The 7,454-nt window shown below is 53.4% G+C and overlaps 1 pseudogene; it reads left to right on the forward strand.

The window, feature by feature from the left end:
- Window positions 1-737: 737 nt before the first annotated feature.
- On the forward strand, window positions 738-856 carry LOC112480281 (annotated as a pseudogene).
- Window positions 857-7,454: the final 6,598 nt, after the last annotated feature.

Genomic DNA, 7,454 nt, shown 5'->3' on the forward strand with positions numbered 1-7,454 from the left:
AAGAAACCATCTGCCTCAGAAGCGAGGGGGAGGCGGCCGAGGGGGCCGGCTCATGGGCGGTTGCGGGAGGGGCGCTGGTCAGCTCGCCGCGCGGGCTGCCGAGGGGTGCGCGGTGAACTCCCCCTGCCCGCAGTCCCCAGCTCCTCCGAGCCCCGCCACTTAAGTACACTTTGTGGCTGCTGTTTAAGCACCCCCTAGTTTCCCCTTCCGACAAACCGGCTACCCTAAGCAACTCCTAAGGGCAACTGTGGCGCGGCCCCTGGCTGAGACCGGTGACCGCGGCCGCCGGGGAGGCTTGACGCGATCTTACCTTGTGCCGGGCCCGGGGCTCGGCGCTACGTAGCCCTGCAGGGCTCTGGAGGCACGTCGTCCGGGTTGGACTCTGGAACTTAACTGCTCTGTGCCTTGGTTTCCTTGGCGGTAAAAGCGGCTCAAGTTCTAGTCTCCCATTGCCGTGTATTCCGGGTGGTGAGCACACGGTGCAAGACACAGATGATGTGTTACAGATTCGCGCACTTGAGACCTACATAATGTTATTAACCAATGTCATCCCAATACATCAAAAATTGTTTTAATGCCTTTGAAAATACGACTTGGTTTTCTGGGTTGTTATGAGTAACAGGAATGGATACACTTCCATTGTTTAAGGCCATGCCTGGCACGTGGTTCAGGGTGTCAATAAATATGGCTGTGGCTCGGGGGATGCCAGTTTTAACACCACCGACCGAAATCCCAAAGTCTACGGCCATGCCACCCTGAACAAACCCGATCCCATCTGATCTCAGAAGCTAAGCAGGGTCGGGCCTGGTTAGCACTTGGATGAGAGACCACCTAGGAAGACCAGGTGCTATAGGCGTTTAAAAAAAAACCAAAACGATGTGGTGGGCACTACTGTTTCATCTCCAGTTTACGGAGAGGGCGCTGAAGCTGGCAATCACGGGCTTTCTGAATTTGCGTGGTCAGCGCTGAGCCTGCTCGCTTGGGGGGGGGGATCTGAAATCCCCCTCCTAATTATTAATGCCAGGGACTGTACCAAGAAGCCCCTCAGCAGACTGTAATATTTTTTTCCTTGGAGCGCGGGGAAGTTATGGCAACCATAAAATTCGTACCATAATAAAATCGCATTTCATAAACTAGCAATCCCTATCACTTACGCTGCATTTTCCTTACACATGCTGAATTTTACAGGCCGGGCTCAGAGAAGTTGGACACGGCCCAGATGTGGCAAAGTTGGCCGGGGACTCCCTAAATCGGGACTCCAAGTTCTCTCTGAACTTGGTTTAAATCAGCCATCATCTTGTCAGAAAGTTTCCCTCAGGCCACCTGATTGAAATAGGACAGCCGAGGTCCTCAAGCCCTTTACTTTCGTACGTTCACACTCATCGCTGGTCTATGTTTGCTTTTTAACTTTTCGTCTCCACTGCACCTGAGACCGAGGATGTCTCCCTTTTGTTTGTGCTGCATTTCCCGCTCCTAAAACACTGCCTGGACATCATAGGCACTCAGTAAACACGCATCGAATAACTACGACTTCTCTTCCTGAGCTGCAGGAACAGCACAGCTGTTGCAGAAAACCAAGTGAGATTTGGGCAGGTCGAGGGCAGTCCCAGAGAGGAAAACACGATTCTGCTCAACCACACCATGACCGTCAGTGTTTCTCATGTCAAAATTCAACCGGGGACATTTTTTTTTTTTCAGTTACACCTGACATTCAACATTATTTTATGTTCGTGTCAGGTGTACAGCATAGCGGTTAGACATTCCTATAACTTACGAAGTGCTCCCCCGATTAGTCTCAACTGCGTAAATTTTAAGGATCGAATTGGCTTTATGGAAAGAGCCCTGAACTGGGCAGCATCTCACCTGGTAGGAAGGAGCTCCGCCCAGCTGTAGAAAAGTCAGCCTGAGGCGACAGAAGGGGCCGCCTATCTGGCAGACTGTCTTACTAGTGCTGACCAGGTCATTCCAGTTCATTCCCTGTCAACTGGTTAAAAGTCACAGTTCTGGGAAGCCGAAACTGCCATTCAGTTAAGTATTAAATCTCGTTTGCTGACCTGGGTCCCTAGCATGAATAAGTGCATCTTGGGCCCGTTGTCCCTTTTTAAACAATCCCTCCCACCTTTATCTTCTTTGGTAACTCACTGGAATTTTCTCGCTCTCGGGTCCTCTTCAGAATGGCTGCTTTTCTTGAAAACCTCCATGTGCACGAAAGGGGCGGGCGGGGGCGGGGGTCGGAATTACATCTTATGAAAGAAAAGCTGGAAGCGAAGAGCCATCTCAGCAGCCACTTCTCAAGAGTGAAGGTAGATGCTTTCCCTAGTCTGAGGCTAATCCCTTTACACATAATTTAATCAGCTTGATGGACTCAGAGGAGACCACACCCTTAGAAGGAATTTACAGCTGACCCTCCAATGATGAGGGCTAGGGGCTCCAACCCCTGAACAGTCCCTGTATAACTTCGATTCCCCCAAGACTTAACCGCAGTCGTCACTAGGTTCCCGTGGGGCATTGGTCCCAGGACACCATCCCCCATTCTAAAATCCAGGGATGCTCAAGTCCCTCATGGAAAATGGCATAGAACATGCATACACTCGTCCTCCAGCAGCCTCAGACTCCTGACCACAGATCGAAGACACCGTTTCCACCTGGGCTTGGCTGAATCTGCAGATTCAAAACCCGAGGATGACGGAAGGCTGGCTGCACGCTCACTGAAGGAAATCTGCGTCTGAGTGGACCTGTGCAGTTCAAACCCGTGTCACCCGAGGGTCACCCGTGGTCAGTGTTGTGATTCGGCCCAGCTGTTCTCCTTAGTCAAGAGCCCCTTACGAAGCTTTGTCCGGCCCGGACGCTCTCGCTTATGGAGACCTCACTTCGTGCTGCATCGAATGGGTCAGAACACAACCCCAGCCCCGTTACACAGAGTCGTGATGAGATTTAATGGGGAGGGCAGGGCTGCTTTTATGCTGCACACCGTGTTACCCTTGGACGTTGTCCTTAACCCCCTTCGCTAATCTTTATTTCCTAGATTTCCTTTAGTAGCCTGGAGCCACGCTCCCTGCTGCTCTCCTCACCCTAATATTTCCGTAAGCCCCGAAAAGCGCTCCGCCCTGAACCCACAATAGTGCAGCACCCCTTTTCAAATTCCTCGTATGGAACAGTTCTGCAGCCACCTACCTCCTTCGTCCTCCTCAGACGCACTGTCCCCTCACACCTCCGCGAGACCCGTGCACCGGAGTGGCCCTCCTCCCCTATTTCCTGGCTTCTGTGCACAGAGCTGGGAGCCCCAAGGTGCTGTCTGGACGCAGGCCGCCACACGTGCCTATAATCTAATCCCGCCAAGCGCCCGCCAACACGGCGTCCTCACATTTTGAGCCCGGCCTCCGCGCTGTCAGCCCAGAGTCACAATGTACCTTCCCCACGTGATTAGTCGTCTTCGCATTTTGTTAATTTGATCTTGCAGCCTGCAGAAAGTTTTGCATTCTTAGCTGTTAAACGCGTCCATCTTTTCTCCTTGGTGGTTTCTACCTTGCCTCGTAGACTTCGCAAAAGCACTTCCTGGCCACTCGGCACCCACCTTAGATATTTATTTGCTTATGTTCCCTTCCAGCTTCTGCATAGGCTTCATGCTTTTAAATTAAACTCTGTAATCTATTTGAATATTTTCGCATATAGGGTGTGACATAGAGCAGAGATCGTTTATTTTATCCCCTTTGAAATTGGGAAATGCATTGTCAGTGAAGAAGAAAAGCATAGAATATACATGACGGTTCGAAGCAAACGTACGTGTGATTTATAAAGGGAGTTTCTATCTTTTGCTTTCTAATTACATTTTACGGCCATAGATTGATAACAGATGGGAGGACTTCTCAGTTTGTAGCAGATTTTTGCCACGTCACGGTTGACCCCTCCGTTATGTCTTAGCAGCATTTTAAGGCACGTTCAGTGTGTTGAAAGCTCATGGATTAAGTCATCACAGAAGCTGAGCCGTTGGAAACCGATATGAGAAACCCATGGTTTCCTCACCGTTAAAACACATATTCATTCAACACACATTCAACTGGCAAAACAGAAAAGGTTGGCAACACCGGGTGTGGGGGATGGGCTCGGCGGGAATCCCCCGCGATAAAAATGACCACCGCAGTCATTTCGGGAAACACGTTGGCATTCTCCTGCAAATCCGAGTATCCCCATGCCCTAGGAATCAGTAATTCCTCTCCCGGTTAGATGCCCGAGGCAAAATTCAGCTCCTGTTTGGTTGCACAAGAATTTCATGGACACTCTCTCTCTAACGGTGGAAAGCTGAAACGACCCGAATGCCCGTGATAGGAGAAGAGAGAAATACGTCGCGGTCTGCCACACAGCGGCATAGTATACAGCGGTGAAAAGAGATAAACCACAGCTACATGCAACAGCATGGCGCTGGGATCTTTTCCGCAGTTCTTGAGTCAAAAGAGCAATTCTCAGAACGTGACAAGTTGTGTAACACCCCTCGCTGTGAATTACGAAAATAAGTAAAACTAAACAATACATTATTTACCCAGGCAAACAAAATTTAACATGTCAGAAAAAAGATGACGGGAAAACACAACATTCCGCAAGGTGATTGATTACCTCTGAGATGGAAGGACGAGCTGGGTGAGGAGCCCCAAGGGGGTGTGCGTTATCGGTAACTGTCTCACTCCTAGGTGGGTTCACGGGTATTCATTATTTTCCTGGAAATAAAACACGTAAAGATAGAATAATTAAACCAAAAGGGAGCCATGAACAGAACAAGGATGACAAGAGATGATGGGATCGGGATTATGACTCATGCATCAGCGAGCCCCTGCATCTCCCCCTTCCTCCCGCTGCCAGCAAAGAATGTCACAAACATTCAGACAGAAAAATGAGGTCTCTTGAAGAAACACAAATTAGGCTAGCTCCCTAAACCCTCACAGCGCCTATTGCCATAACTCTAAACAAAGCCCGTGTCTTAGTCATAATTTTATAATTTGGTTCTATTTTTCTTGGGTTGAGATCAGACGGGGGACTCGGCCACCTGACTTCTGGTGACCTGGAGCCAGAGCATAACCACCAGTGACCTCCCATTATCCGGTGGCTTCTAACTTCACTCCACCCTATACAAGTGGGACTCAACACCAGGCATGTTTTTAAGAGGCGGGGCCTCGTAAAAGCTTTGGGCTACATTATATACAGACACACGCCACGCTGGCTGCTTCTGGGAACTCGAGGGCTGTAGGTATACGTGAGGGAGGAGGCGTAAACGTGCCACGGCTGAGGCAAAGCACAGAAGCCTGAAGAAGCCTTTTCTCTCTCTCGGGTAACCTTGACCGAGTCATTCATTCCCCCAGACGTGAACTGTGGCAGGGGTGCCCGTGTGTGCCAGGCGCAGTGTGGGGTGCCGAGCCACCAGCCATGAGCAAATCAAAGCCACTGCCCGCAGGGCGTTTACCAGAAGTCAGAGAAGTCATCCACTTTCAGAGGACGGTCTGCTTGCTGTGTGACCTCGGGAAAGGAGCTTTCCGTCTCTGTGCCCCGGTCTCCTCTGGGGCCTGCTTTGCGGGCCCCGAGCTCGATCCGACCCTCTGCCATTGCCGTCTGAGCCTTCCTCGTGATTTTCGTCTCCTTTTTCATTCTGTGCTGAGCCCTGCAAATTGCGTAGCAGGCCCTGGTTTCTCCATTTGTGAAGAAGCAGTTAAGACCAGGCCTTCCTCGCGACAGACAGCGGGGCCCGGGGAGGGGAGACGGCAGCGGACGGTCTGCGGGCCAGGCCGGGAAGGTTCTAGAGATCACGGCCCCGCTGAAATGCGGATGGAAAGGTGGATGCGTTTAACGCTGCCGAACAGGACACGTAGAAACGGATCGACTGGCAAAGTTGACGTTACGTATTAGGAAGAAGGAAAGGAAGAGCAAAAACGATGCCTTCCTCCTGGGTGGCTGAGACAATCCCCTGACAGTGCCTGGGGCAGGGGCAGCGCGTTCGCGCTCTCAGGGCGTAAATGCGCGTGGCCCATGCCCCAGGAGTGTCTCTGAAGTGCTTCTGGCTGGGACCAAGGTGATGCCACCGCCAACAGCGATGGCACGTCTCGCCACGCCCTGTGCCGAGTGCTTCTAACGTGGTCCTCCGTCGACCCCGCCAGGAACCCTGCGAGTAAGTCCCGAAGCTATCTCTGTTTTATAAACTCAGCAATGGGGGGCAGAGGGGCAGAGAGGCGAGGTGGCATGGCAGCCAGGACTCAGAAGGTGGGCCTGGCTGGCCAGGGCAGTCTCTTTCTTAGCCACTGACTGTTTCACGGCCAAGGCGTCCTGGGAAAGGGCCCCAGGGAAGGTGCGGCCCCTCCGGGGCCAGCAGGCTGTCCGCCAGTTCTCCTCCCTGACCCTGCTTAGCCTCGGTTATCTCTAGTCCTGTGTTCTTATCTCGTTCCCGCTCAGAGGGCGCAGACCTCATGCGCTTCATCTCTGTCTTGCCTATGGCACCGGGCGGGTACTGGAGATGACTCGCAGAGCCCTCAAATGACTCTCCCCTCAGACTTCCGTGCGTCCCTCGAGGAAGCGCAAATGGGGACACTTTCCCCAGGGGCCTGAGCTCAGGTGTCGTGCATGCCCCTCCCCGACTCTGCGTCCCATTGGCCGCTGGCACTGGGCTCCGGCGGCCTCACATGTGCTGTCTCGTCCGTCCTCCCCACGGCCCAGCGAGGGAGATGAGCTGCTTCTCCCGGTTTTGTGTGGGAGGAAAACCGAGGCTCAGAGAGGGCAGGCCCAGGTCCCAGCGAGTCGTGGCAGAGCCGGGACCCAAACCCGGCCAGCTGTTCCCGTGGCGTGAGCCACACCTCTGCCTCTCTCGGATAGCTGCCTTGTCCTCCGTTTGCTGGCTTCGCCCCGAGGACATGGGACGAGGGCGGTGGGGGAGGGGGAGAAAGCATTCACTCATGTCACATCACAGATACTTGGTGAGTGACGGCTTGCTCCTAGTGGGGCTCCAGGCACTCGGGGTACAGTGGTGACCGTGGCGGGACTTTCCATCCAGTGTGGGATGAGCATCCGGACACGCAAAGAGGACACGCAACCTCAGGAGAGCTGGAGAGTGACCAGGGCGGCGGGCGAGGGTGACAGCACCGGACGCTCGGGAAAGGCGTCTGTGAGCGGGTGACGTGTGAGCTGGCGTTTGAATGATGAGGAAGAGTTAGCCGGGTGAGGTCCTAGGGGAGGAAGTTTCTAGGTGGGGCGAGTGGCAAGTGAAGCAGGGTGAAGGGGCGAGCGGCCGGGCTCGGGCCGCACAGAAGAGCCGGGGCCACACCTCGTCGGAGAGAAAAAGCCACGCGGACAACTTTCGACGCGAGAGGGGACTGTCCCCAAAAGGCATGAGAGAGAACTTGGGACCCCACCCCCCGATGTTAATGTTCGCGGCGCTCTGAGCATGGCTGGCACGGCGGGCCCCCCCAAGTCACAGCTGA

The sequence above is a fragment of the Pteropus alecto genome, unplaced genomic scaffold (genome assembly GCF_000325575.1).
Source record: "Pteropus alecto unplaced genomic scaffold, ASM32557v1 scaffold15, whole genome shotgun sequence".
Classification (NCBI taxonomy): Eukaryota; Metazoa; Chordata; class Mammalia; order Chiroptera; family Pteropodidae; genus Pteropus; species Pteropus alecto.